Source organism: Misgurnus anguillicaudatus, chromosome 8, assembly GCF_027580225.2.
Source record: "Misgurnus anguillicaudatus chromosome 8, ASM2758022v2, whole genome shotgun sequence".
NCBI classification, from domain to species: Eukaryota; Metazoa; Chordata; class Actinopteri; order Cypriniformes; family Cobitidae; genus Misgurnus; species Misgurnus anguillicaudatus.
The window spans coordinates 5,380,962-5,395,768 of NC_073344.2; positions in this window are offsets into that span (position 1 = coordinate 5,380,962).

Here is a 14,807-nt window from a genome sequence, read left to right on the forward strand (position 1 = left end):
TTTGGTTGAGCTACTGGGAAGGCATAGATTACCCCATCAAATATTCTCCATAGAAGTTTAGTTGATTAAATGGTTAAAAAGTTATTCCTGTTGACAAATGTATTACTTTTGAACAAAGATAAATATCAAAATTCTGTTTGGTCATTTCTATGTGGCTCGGTCCAAAGATAATCTGAGCCAAATTGTGTAACAATTCAACAAACACTGCAAAAGTAGTAGCAAAAAAACTGAATACTGTACTTTTCAAAATGGCCGCTACTGCATTTTTGAACCGGTGATGATGCTTGGCCACCAAATTGCAAGCCGTGCAGAACATGGAAAACAGACTGGTTGAGAATAAAAGGTGAGAATAAACTCAAAACAAATATTAATAGAAAAACATAACACATGCATCAGACGGGATTCGAACCCTTAACCTCTGAGTTTTGATTCATGCGATTTAATAGACTGAGCTACACAGGCAGTGTAGCTGGCCAAGGTTTTCAGAGCTGCAAGCAATCAAATGGAGGAAGGAAGGTGCAGACATGACATTGCAGAGCAGAAATAACAAAATTACAATTTATATGAGAATCAGATAGTTTAAGTGAGAAGAGTTAAAGTTTAAGTCAAGAAAAACATGTTGTATAGGAATGCACAACATGTTATAATGCAGTCATAATAATTTAATATGACGAAGAGACAATGTCACAGGGACAGTCAACTTTGGACAGGTATTTCTCGGGAATGGCAGAGAATATAAAAAATGTGTTTGGTCATTTCTGTGCGGATTGCTCCAAAGTTTATGTGAGCAGAGCCTGACATAAAATAGACTTAATTTGCAAAAGAAGTAGCGAAAAAACTACTTCACATATGCTATGAAATAAGATATGAACAGAATGTTGAAAACTGACAAATGAGATATCGTTGCAATCGACATAAACCAGTGAATAAAAATTCACAAAGAAAATGAATATCAGACAAAGTTTTTAGAAGTTATGGGCTGTTTTATATAGTTTATGAACCCTAGGTGGCGCTGTCTTCAGATTTCCCAAGTACCTTCAGGACATCATACCGGATGCTTCCTACCGATTTTTGTGCCGATACATTATATAGAATAATAGTTATCCCAATTTAAAACAAAATTCAAAATAGTGGACAGGCGGTTTGGTCATTTCCGGCATAATATATATCGACAGATTGGTCATGAGCCAAGGAATCCATAGACACTAAGATCATAATTTTCTATCAAACATTTCAATAGTTATGGGCAAAAATGGCCATTTTTCATATCTCATGACCCATAGGTGGCGCTGTCCTCAAATTTGGCATGGTACCCCAGTTCATGGTCCTTATGAAGGGTACCAAGTTTCATTTCAATTGATCAAAGAATGACAGAGATAATGACTCAGAACGAATTTTGGGTTGACATCGATAAATGTACGCAATTATTTCTTTTGAACAAAGATAAATATCAAAATTCTGTTTGGTCATTTCTATGTGGCTCGGTCCAAAGATAATCTGAGCCAAATTGCGTAACAATTCAACAAACACTGCAAAAGTAGTAGCAAAAAAACTGATTACTGTACTTTTCAAAATGGCCGCTACTGCATTTTTGAACTGGTGATGATGCTTGGCCACGAAATTGCAAGCCGTGCAGAACATGGAAAACAGACTGGTTGAGAATAATAGGTGAGAATAAACTCAAAACAAATATTAATAGAAAAACATAACACATGTATCAGACGGGATTCGAACCCTTACCCGCCGAGTTTTGAAGCAAGTGATTTAATAGACTGAGCTACACAGGCAGTGTAGCTAGCCAAGGTTTTCAGAGCTGCAAGCATTCAAATGGAGGAAGGAAGGTGCAGACATGACATTGCAGAGCAGAAATAACAAAATTACAATTTATATGAGAATCAGAGAGTTTAAGTGAGAACAGTTAAAGTTTAAGTCAAGAAAAACATGTTGTATAGGAATGCACAACATGTTATAATACAGTCATAATAATTTAATATGACGAAGAGACAATGTCACAGGGACAGTCAACTTTGGACAGGTATTTCTCGGGAATGGCAGAGAATATCAAAAATGTGTTTGGTCATTTCTGTGCGGATTGCTCCAAAGTTTATGTGAGCAGAGCCTGGCATAAAATAGACTTAATTTGCAAAAGTAGTAGCGAAAAAACTACTTCACATATGCTATGAAATAAGATATGAACAGAATGTTGATAACTGACAAATGAGATATCGTTGCAATCGACATAAACCAGTGAATAAAAATTCACAAAGAAAATGAATATCAGACAAAGTTTTCAGAAGTTATGGGCTGTTTTATATAGTTTATGAACCCTAGGTGGCGCTGTCTTCAGATTTCCCAGGTACCTTCAGGACATCATACCGATGCATCCTACCGATTTTTGTGCCGATACATTATATAGAATAATAGTTATCACAATTTAAAACAAAATTCAAAATAGTGGACAGGCGGTTTGGTCATTTCCGGCATAATATATATCGACAGATTGGTCATGAGCCAAGGAATCCATAGACACCAAGATCATAATTTTCTATCAAACATTTCAATAGTTATGGGCAAAAATAGCCATTTTTCATATCTCATGACCCATAGGTGGCGCTGTCCTCAAATTTGGCATGGTACCCCAGTTCATGGTCCTTATGAAGGGTACCAAGTTTCATTTCAATTGATCAAAGAATGACCGAGATAATGACTCAGAACGAATTTTGGGTCGACATCGATAAAAGTACACATTTATTACTTTTGAACAAAGACAAAAATAAAAATTCTGTTCGGTCATTTCTCTGCGGCTCAGTTCAAAGATTATCTGTGCCAAATTGCGTAACAATGCAATGAACGCTGCAAAAGTAGTAGCGAAAAAACAAAATACTGTACTTTTCAAAATGGCCGCTACTGTAATGGGTGGAGTCTTAATGTAAGGTGTTCATTGTATTCATTGTTCGTTGAGCGTGAGGAGAGTAATCAGATGTACTATGTAGAGTTCTTGTTGATCAAATGATTCTACAGTTATAACCATTTGAATATTGAATTTTTGAAGTGTTGGTGGCGCTATAGAGTTAATGCTAGAGACCCCATAGTTGGTCACATGACTATTTAGGACCACCACTACAAGTGTGCCAAATTTGTTTCATTTTCCTATGTACGGTTCATAGGGCTGCCATAGACTCCCATTGGGGAAGAAGAAATATAATAATAAATATAGCTGTAGACAGCGATACGGGGCCAAGCAACAATGGTCCTGCAACACGCAACGAAGCTGAAAGGACATGCAATTGAAGAATGCAATGTAGCAGATACGTATGGGAACTATCAGCACACAGGACTCAGAGATGAGAATGAACATAATGAAAAAATAAAAATTTTGAAGTATAATATTTTATTGCATGCTGAAAGAAGGACCGATTAGTCCAATGCTGACCTAGAAAACAATTGAACCACCAAAGCATCATACATGTTACACATGAGACTTAAACCAAAAGAGCACAAACGAAATAATACCTGTAAAAATAATAAAGTAAAATACAAATAATGAATTGAAGCTTTTGACTCTAAAGTAAGAGACTTCAATTTCTGCCCTAGCCAGGACTTGAACCCATGATCTCCAGGTTTCATGCCTGTCACTCATCTGGTTGAGCTACAGGGGAGACATACATACAGACAGCTGCTTAAGCTAGATTGCTGTAGTGACAATGTGTATGTTCAAGTTTGGAGAGATTTTTCTCAAGAACAGAATATTTTTTTAAATCCCCTGTAGGTAGTCAAACCTGTTCAAACATTTAACTCTACATGATATATCATTTGTATGAACCATACTAATTGCTGCCCTACGCTGGATTTGAACCCGCAACCTCTGGATTTCATGCCCATCACGCATTTGGTTGAGCTACTGGGAAGGCATAGATTACCCCATCAAATATTCTCCATAGAAGTTTAGTTGATTAAATGGTTTAAAAGTTATTCCTATTGACAAATGTATTACTTTTGAACAAAGATAAATATCAAAATTCTGTTTGGTCATTTCTATGTGGCTTGGTCCAAAGATAATCTGAGCCAAATTGTGTAACAATTCAACAAACACTGCAAAAGTAGTAGCAAAAAAACTGAATACTGTACTTTTCAAAATGGCCGCTACTGCATTTTTGAACCGGTGATGATGCTTGGCCAACAAATTGCAAGCCGTGCAGAACATGGAAAACAGACTGGTTGAGAATAAAAGGTGAGAATAAACTCAAAACAAATATAAATAGAAAAACATAACACATGCATCAGACGGGATTCGAACCCTTAACCTCTGAGTTTTGATGCATGCGATTTAATAGACTGAGCTACACATGCAGTGTAGCTAGCCAAGGTTTTCAGAGCTGCAAGCAATCAAATGGAGGAAGGAAGGTGCAGACATGACATTGCAGAGCAGAAATAACAAAATTACAATTTATATGAGAATCAGATAGTTTAAGTGAGAAGAGTTAAAGTTTAAGTCAAGAAAAACATGTTGTATAGGAATGCACAACATGTTATAATGCAGTCATAATAATTTAATATGACGAAGAGACAATGTCACAGGGACAGTCAACTTTGGACAGGTATTTCTCGGGAATGGCAGAGAATATAAAAAATGTGTTTGGTCATTTCTGTGCGGATTGCTCCAAAGTTTATGTGAGCAGAGCCTGACATAAAATAGACTTAATTTGCAAAAGTAGTAGCGAAAAAACTACTTCACATATGCTATGAAATAAGATATGAACAGAATGTTGAAAACTGACAAATGAGATATCGTTGCAATCGACATAAACCAGTGAATAAAAATTCACAAAGAAAATGAATATCAGACAAAGTTTTCAGAAGTTATGGGCTGTTTTATATAGTTTATAAACCCTAGGTGGCGCTGTCTTCAGATATCCCAAGTACCTTCAGGATATCATACCGGATGCTTCCTACCGATTTTTGTGCCGATACATTATATAGAATAATAGTTATCCCAATTTAAAACAAAATTCAAAATAGTGGACAGGCGGTTTGGTCATTTCCGGCATAATATATATCGACAGATTGGTTATGAGCCAAGGAATCCATAGACACTAAGATCATAATTTTCTATCAAACATTTCAATAGTTATGGGCAAAAATGGCCATTTTTCATATCTCATGACCCATAGGTGGCGCTGTCCTCAAATTTGGCATGGTACCCCAGTTCATGGTCCTTATGAAGGGTACCAAGTTTCATTTCAATTGATCAAAGAATGACAGAGATAATGACTCAGAACGAATTTTGGGTTGACATCGATAAATGTACGCAATTATTTCTTTTGAACAAAGATAAATATCAAAATTCTGTTTGGTCATTTCTATGTGGCTCGGTCCAAAGATAATCTGAGCCAAATTGTGTAACAATTCAACAAACACTGCAAAAGTAGTAGCAAAAAAACTGATTACTGTACTTTTCAAAATGGCCGCTACTGCATTTTTGAACTGGTGATGATGCTTGGCCACCAAATTGCAAGCCGTGCAGAACATGGAAAACAGACTGGTTGAGAATAATAGGTGAGAATAAACTCAAAACAACAAATATTAATAGAAAAACATAACACATGCATCAGACGGGATTCGAACCCTTAACCTCTGAGTTTTGATGCATGCGATTTAATAGACTGAGCTACACAGGCAGTGTAGCTAGCCAAGGTTTTCAGAGCTGCAAGCATTCAAATGGAGGAAGGAAGGTGCAGACATGACATTGCAGAGCAGAAATAACAAAATTACAATTTATATGAGAATCAGATAGTTTAAGTGAGAAGAGTTAAAGTTTAAGTCAAGAAAAACATGTTGTATAGGAATGCACAACATGTTATAATGCAGTCATAATAATTTAATATGACGAAGAGACAATGTCACAGGGACAGTCAACTTTGGACAGGTATTTCTCGGGAATGGCAGAGAATACAAAAAATGTGTTTGGTCATTTCTGTGCGGATTGCTCCAAAGTTTATGTGAGCAGAGCCTGGCATAAAATAGACTTAATTTGCAAAAGTAGTAGCGAAAAAACTACTTCACATATGCTATGAAATAAGATATGAACAGAATGTTGAAAACTGACAAATGAGACATCGTTGCAATCGACTTAAACCAGTGAATATAAATTCACAAAGAAAATGAATATCAGACAAAGTTTTCAGAAGTTATGGGCTGTTTTATATAGTTTATGAACCCTAGGTGGCGCTGTCTTCAGATTTCCCAAGTACCTTCAGGACATCATACCGATGCTTCCTACCAATTTTTGTGCCGATACATTATATAGAATAATAGTTATCCCAATTTAAAGCAAAATTCAAAATAGTGGACAGGCGGTTTGGTCATTTCCGGCATAATATATATCGACAGATTGGTCATGAGCCAAGGAATCCATAGACACTAAGATCATAATTTTCTATCAAACATTTCAATAGTTATGGGCAAAAATGGCCATTTTTCATATCTCATGACCCATAGGTGGCGCTGTCCTCAAATTTGGCATGGTACCCCAGTTCATGGTCCTTATGAAGGGTACCAAGTTTCATTTCAATTGATCAAAGAATGACCGAGATAATGACTCAGAACGAATTTTGGGTCGACATCAATAAATGTACGCAATTATTACTTTTGAACAAAGATAAAAATCAAAATTCTGTTCGGTCATTTCTCTGCGGCTCGGTCCAAAGATTCTCTGTGCCAAATTGCGTAACAATGCAATGAACGCTGCAAAAGTAGTAGCGAAAAAACGAAATACTGTACTTTTCAAAATGGCCGCTACTGTAATGGGTGGAGTCTTAATGTAAGGTGGTCATTGTAATGAGCGTGAGGAGAGGATTCAGATGTAGTAGGTAGAGTTTTTGTTGACCAAATGATTCTACAGTTATAACCATTTGAATATTGAATTTTTGAAGTGTTGGTGGCGCTATAGAGTTAATGCTAGAGACCCCATAGTTGGTCACATGACTATTTAGGACCACCACTACAAGTGTGCCAAATTTGTTTCATTTTCCTATGTACGGTTCATAGGGCTGCCATAGACTCCCATTGGGGAAGAAGAAATATAATAATAATAATAATAATAATAATAATAAGAAAACCATCAAACGCAATAGTGGCCTGCCGCCCTGCGGGCTTGGCCCCTAAATATAGCTGCAAGCAGCAATTGCGGGGCCAAGCACCTTCAGCGCAATGAGCACCCAAAGCACAGCAAAAACCACACGACGCAGCAAATGTGCAAAGCGCAGAAAGCGCGCAATACAGAGGCCGAACCCGAAGCAAAGCAAATGCAGAGCAGAACCACTGCAGTGCGGAGCAACAACAGTAAAGATGGCAAAAATATAACACGTGTGGAAAACCAGACAGGTCGAGAAGAACGTGTTAAAGTGAACACAAAAGGAAATCTCAATAAGTGAAAGTAAGAGCTGGGATTCGAACCCATGACCTCAGGTTCCCAAAGCACAGCAGTTACCGCATGCACCACTGAGTAAACGATTAAACCACTGAGTTGGTGTGTCCAAGCTATAGAATAGAGATTTAGAGCTGTAAACATTGATATCCAACAATTACCAAAAGTGCAGAAATGACAACAGAGAGCACAAATAACTGAAATACAATGTATAGTATGAGATTCACAAAACTTAAGTGAGAAAAAAGTTAAGACAAAATATCACTGCACATGGGATTCGAACCCATGACCTCCGAATCTCATGGCATGTGGTTAACCCGATGCACAACTCAGTTAACACAGCTCAAAGGGCAGCAAAAAAACAGCTTAGGTGCTGCAAGGATTGACATGTGCCAATCAACACAGATGCAGAACTGACAGTGCAGAGCAGAACTAACAGAAATACAATGTATATGAGAATCAAAAAGCTCAAGTGAGATTGAAGTCAAGAAGATCATTCTGTATAGTAATGCTATACAATGTAATATACAGTCACATTAATTTACTATGACAAATAGACAATGTCACAGGCACGGTCAACTTTGGAGTGGTATTTCTAAGAAAGAGAACAGAATATCAAAAATCTGTTCGGTCATTTCTGTGTGGATTGCTCCAAACATTATACGAGCAGTACCTGGCATAAAATAAACAAAATTTGTAAAAGGAGTAGCGAAAAAATCATCTACCATATGCTTTACAATAACACATGAACAGAATGTTGGAAAATGACAAACGAGGTATCGTTGCAATCGGCATAAACCAGTGAATACAATTTCACAAAGAAATTAATATCAGACAAAGTATTCAGAAGTTATAAGCAGTTCCATAAGAACTGTTATAGTTTATAACCCCTAGGTGGCGCTGTACTCTGACTTCCCAGGTACCTTCAGGATATCATGTCGAAGCTCCTTACTAATTTTTGCGCGGATATTTCCAATAGTTCAAAAAATATAACAAATTATGTGAAATTTCAAAATGGCGGACAGGCGGTTCGGTCAAACCCGGCATAATACACATCGGCAGATGCGGCATGAGGTAAGCAATCCATAGACATCAAGATCATAATTTTCTGACAAACAGTTCAGAAGTTATGGGCAAAAATAGCCTATTTTCATATCTCATGACCCATAGGTGGCGCTGTCACCAAATTTGGCATGAACCCCAAGTTCATGGTCCACATGAAGTGTACCAAATTTCATTTCAATTTATCAAAGAATGACCGAGCTACAGCTTCAGAACCATTTTTGCGTCAACCTCGTTAAGTTTGCGCATTTATTACTTTTGAACAAAGATAAATATCAAAATTCTGTTCGGTCATTTCTGTGCGGCTCACTCCAAAGTTCACCTGTGCCAAATTTCATAACAATTGAACCAAATTTGAAGGAGGAGTAGCGAATAAACGGAATACTGTACATTTCAAAATGGCCGCTACTGTAATGGGTGGAGTTTTACTGTAAGGTATTAAAAACAACAAGCATGAGGAGAGCAATCAAGTGTACTAAGCAGATTTTTCATAGATCAAGCAGATCAGCAGTTATAACCATTTGAACATTGAATTTTTGCACTGCTGGTGGCGCTATAGAGTTAGGACTAGAGACCCCATTTTTGGTCACATGACTTTTTAAGACCACCACTACAACTGTGCCACATTTCATCATTTTCCTACGTACGGTTCATAGGGCTGCCATAGACTCCCATTGGGGAAGATGAAGAATAATAATACTGACAGTTCCAATAGGTGCCTCAGCACCTTCGGTGCTTGGCCCCTAATAATAATAAGAAAACCATCAAACGCAATAGTGGCCTGCCGCCCTGCGGGCTTGGCCCCTAATAATAATAATAATAATAATAATAAGAAAACCATCAAACGCAATAGTGGCCTGCCGCCCTGCGGGCTTGGCCCCTAAATACTGTTAAAAATCTATATTATTGTAATCACAAGTTTAGTTCAGTGAATATAGTGAATACTTTACTGTAAGTACTGCAAGTAATAGTAAGTTTTCAATATTACTGTAAGCAGCACTTGTATTTTGTAAAAAAGTCAGCAATCCAACTGCAAATTTTGCCAATTGCATTGTCTCTGGTGTCCTTTTCTCCCTTATACTCTTCATCTGCCTCTCAGACTGTTTCCAATTCACACAATTGGTAAAAAATACCATTAGAGAAAAGTGTGTAGAATTTTGAGTTGTTGTGTTTACTCGATGATAACGGTGTTGTAGTTGTGTTCAACTTTTGCCTGCCTGTTTAGCATTTATAAAACAAGTTTATTGCAGTGTGAAATGTGTGTTTTAGTGAGAAGTTTGTGTTTAGAGTTTTGCAAAAAGAGTGCATGATTTGACAAATGGGTTTAGGCCACTATGAATTTGGTTCAGAGATTGGAGTTTAGTGTTTTAGCAATTCAGAAAAACTGTAAGAATGGGACACAGCAACCTAAATAGCACTCTTCATATTATAGGAAAGCATCCAACAGGTTTGTGTGATTATTTTCAGGTAAAGGAGACTGTGGAACATATCCTCATATCATGTGGGAAATATAATCAAGAAAGGCAAGAAATGATGGCACAGCTACAGCATATTGAGCAAATAGATGGAAATGTTAAAAATATTTTATATTTAGCGGAAAAGGGAAAAGGCGCAAGTTATTTTTTTGACTATCTAAAAGAAACTGGGCTGGATAAGAGAATTTAGGAGGAGACAATTATGAACAGAAGATGGCAGTAGTGCAACAAATTGGATGCGAGGTGCCGTAAAACACCAAAGAAGAAGAAAAAGTAGGCCGTTTCTCAATGTCAAGGAAGGATCCTCGGAAGCCAGAATTTCGAAGATGCTACGTCATCGTCATCCGTCGAAGGACTGTTCCAATGTCGAGGATCCTCGGAATTTCAACCAAGGATTGAGTCCTTTGTTCGACAAATATCCCATACACAGGAAAGAATGCATATGTGTAGCCTTTGTGCTCTCGAATCACCCACAATCCTATGCGTGGGTTGCGCGCATATTTAAAAAAATGTCGGACGGTAGCGCGAGCGGACCGGTGACGGGGCAGTATGCTTTCAAATGTAAGTATTTTTTACTTTATTGAACAGTTGATATAACCGCAGTAAATGTTTTATGTAACGTTTAAATGCCAGTTCTAATTACTAACGTTAAGTTACCTTATACAAATATCTAGAAATTACGTTATTGATGGCTAATGGGCTTGTCCTTTATCAATTAACGTCAGCTTGGTTGGCGTGACCTACATTGCTTTCATGAATAAGAAGTTACGTTTTACAAAGTAATTTAACATTAATAGTATACCATTCACAGCATTATTCATAACTTTCTCGTCTTTTTTAACAGGGACCAAGGAACAAAAGGAGACGTTTATACGTCTCCGTGTGGAGAACAAGCTGCTGTTTACCTGGGGGAGAGACACCGCGGCGAACGGATATCGGTGAGAAGCAAAGTTTGTAATGTACAGAACTGATAGTTGTATAATGTCCCCCCCCCCCATTCATATAGGCTTTTTTTGGAGAAGATGGGGCTCGAAGGGAGGGTTTCCAACGCACAGGCAAAAAAGTGGGACAATTTAAAAACCAAGTACAAGGTGGGACCCAACTATGGAAATAACATATGAAGAGTTTCGTTGCAAAACGAGATAACCACCGTTTTTTTAATTGTTCAGAAATCTCGTTTTTTGGTTGTGCATTCCAATTAATTTCAATTCAACTGCAGTTGGTTTGTTTTGATTTAAACCTTTAAAACTTAAAAAATACAGCTAAGTAGCACCATAAAACAAAATAATAACATGATAACTATATTAAAATGTTTTGACAAAAATGTTAAAAAATGGATTTATCTCGTTTTGCAACGAAACTCTTCATATTTAAATGTCACTTGTGAATTTCCAAGTCAGCCTTTATTGTAAATATAACAGACTTGGGCATGCTTCCAGTAAGTATATGTACATCATCTCAACTTTTTCATCTTCACTATTTAGGAATGCAAGTGTCCTGGCACAGGTCAAGGGACAGAGGATGGCAAGGCGACTGCACGAAATTGGCCCTGGTTTGCCCTCATGGACGAGGCATTAGGGCAGTCTGCAGCAGCAGTAGAAGAAGGAAGAGACGAAGATGAGGAGGACGAGACAGTAAGAAACAGGAGCAAAGACAGAGCAGGGCACAGAGGAGACAAGAGGAGAAGGGAGCGAGAGGATCCAGTCCTACAGCTTCTAGAGGAGGATATGAAATACCAGAGGTAGGCAGATGAGAGGAGGGAAGCCGAGGCCAGAGAGAGGTGCGAGCGCTTTTTTTTGCTCTTTGGAGAGGTTGGCAGAAAAATAAAGCAAATTAAATTGAAAGGTTTTGTCTTTGTCTCTTCATTATTTTATAAAAAGTCTATATACATTTATAACAAACCATGTTCTTTAGAGTGCAATAGAAAAACAAAAGAATGTATGGCACAATATCTCCCTTACTTACAACTTCTTTTCAATGTTTTGTGATGTGTGATTCCGAGATGGACACAAAGCCTTCATTTCATGTTTGTTACATTCAACAAATTTATTTAAACAATTCTATAGTCACAACTATGTACATGAAGCAGGGAATTCATATCTCATATTTACAACAACACCAGAAGAACCCAATCGGCCATCAGCCACACTGCGTACAGCACCGCCGGTGCTGCGGTTGTTGCTTTAAGGCTGCAGACAGAAGAAGAATGTTTAGGTTAGTCTAGTGGTAATTCAATCTGTCATGTAAGATGATAATTGATTCGACAACTGTTGCAGTATATTTAATGTTGTCTCACTGAAGGTAAAGAAAACATACTTAATGTACTTTTATGGTCAGTTCAGACCACAATACAGTACATCACTGGTACATTAAAGGGATAGTTCACCCAAAAATGAAAACTCTTTTCATTTACTTACCTCATGTTGATCTAATCCTGTGTGAATGTTTCTTATTTTGATGAACACAAAAGAAGACTTTTTGATAAATGACGATAAGTACACAGATGATGGTACCCATCGAATTCCTTCATATATTTCTATTCCGACGGTGGAACTCAATGGTTAAAAAGCTGCGTGCATACCATCGTTTAACAAAATATCTTATTTTGTGCTCATCAGAAAAAAGACATTCATACAGCTTTAGAACAACATGAGGATGAGGTAACAGTAACAGAACTGTCATTTTTCGGTGAACTATCCCACTGCGCAAAGTGACGTCGGAATGACGTCTTTTTCATGTAATTTTTGGACGTCCGAATCCGGTCCATAAAAGGGGTTGTTTTGTAATGCCAGGCGATGTTTTGTAATGACATCCGTAGGACCTCCGTGTAAGGAAAAGAGACATGAAAAAACCTAAAAGAGATGATTGTCTTTGCACTTCACCCATCCATTGTAACACCGAAACACTTCAGTCATTACCTGCCGGCCATGGGATTCAAACTACCAATCTCTGTGTTACAAGCAAGTCTCGCTAACCACTCAGCCACACGGCCATATCTGTGACAATATGTGACAATATTTTTTTTCGAACTACAAATTTAATTACAGATTTTTAATTGTACATTTAGATGAATTTGTATATAATTCAAGAAAGCAGAAAAAAACAGTACTGTATAAATAATATAGACTATTCGTAAGTTTTAAACATGTTGGTACAATAATGCTGATATTTGTAAATAAACACATTTTTATAGGCCTAATCATGTAATATAGACATAGGCCTGTCACAGACGTCCAAAGAATTTCCCAGTTCAAACGTCAAATGTTGCCGTAAATATGACGTCCAAATGACGTCCAAAAAATTACCCAGTTTAAACGTCAAATGTTGCCCGTAAATATGACGTCCAAGTAGGGTCATGGTTGGACGTCCAAATAGTGCACCTAGTTTGGACGTCGAATAGATGTCCAGAATTGGTCATGGACCGACGGACCCAATATAGAAATGATCTGCACGTCTATCCGACGTCCTGTGTTTAGTGGGAGTATATTTAATTTACCTTCTTCACTGTATGGCGGTTTACCAATGGTGGTGTTGCATGTACTTGGATGTATGTGCAGCAGGTCATAGTCCACACTTAATTATTCACCTGGCAAAAAATAATCATGATCAAGAGGTGCCTCGAGGAGCTCCACAAGTGGCTGATTGTCCTCGTCCTCCACAACCTCTTCCAGCACATCCCCGACACCAACACAAATGTTATGCAAAATTACACATGCCGTCACCACCTGTGCACAGGGCAGAGCAAAAGGACACAAGACTGCAGAAATATGAAATAAAAATGGACACATATGACAGTGTTAATATACAAGTTGTTAAGTTGTTAAAGTTGTTAAGTATTAACTGTTCTTTTCACTACTTGATTTGATTAAGAAACGTACCACAGACGTATTGCAATGATTTATTACCTTAGGGGCAAACAGTGTATGTACTTCAAGTGCTTCTAAAAAGATGCACCTGAAGCGGATTTTCATCATTCCAAATGATTGTGCGAACTTTGGAATGATGGTAATTAAATCTTTGCTGTGCCATGCCTCTCACTGGCCTCTTATATGTTGTGATAATGGCCAGGGGTTCCTGGAGACATGGATAGCCACCGTCAGGTAGGAGAAAATACCCAGGGGTAGGGTAAATCCGCCTAGTGTAGATAGGGCTGCTCTTGAGTATGCGTGCTTCATGCGCACTTCCTGGGTAACCAACAAATATGTCAATAAAGCGACCCTGATGGTCACAGACTGCCTGAAGCACCACTGAAGGGAAGAGCTTTTTGTTGTTGTAATCGTGACGATCAGGACCGCCGGGACATTTTATTCTTATCTTGCAGCCGTCTACTGCCCCTGCTGCCTTACAAAATGCTTGGTGATTAGCCAATAAAGCAAAACCATTCCCGAGCAATTGGAGCTCCTCCTGTGTGCGAGGGAAGTGGACATTGGGGTAGCACAGCCACCACCTCATCCACCATCTTGTGGACAACTCTGTGCACTGTGGAAAGAGGCATGCTAAAGGCCCTGGTGACAACTCTGTAGGCTGAACCGGATGCCAGCCAGAACAGGAACACAAGTGTCTCCAGGGTCGGCCCCATCCATGCTGCCTGTCAGTCTTCAGGGCCACCATCAGCTGTTGCATGGCGTCTCTGCCCAGCCTAAAGTCTGGCTGAGTGTCCTCCCCTCCGTAGTACCGCTGCAGTACTAACACTGTAGTATTGATAGTACAGCAGTGCCGAGCCTGTACAACATGTGTAAGAGAGGAAGGTTTAAGTTTAATTTCAGTTTTGACATTATTTAAAGGAACAGTATGTAAGAAATGTATATCAATGAATCATAAAATGGCCCTGATATGTCACTAGA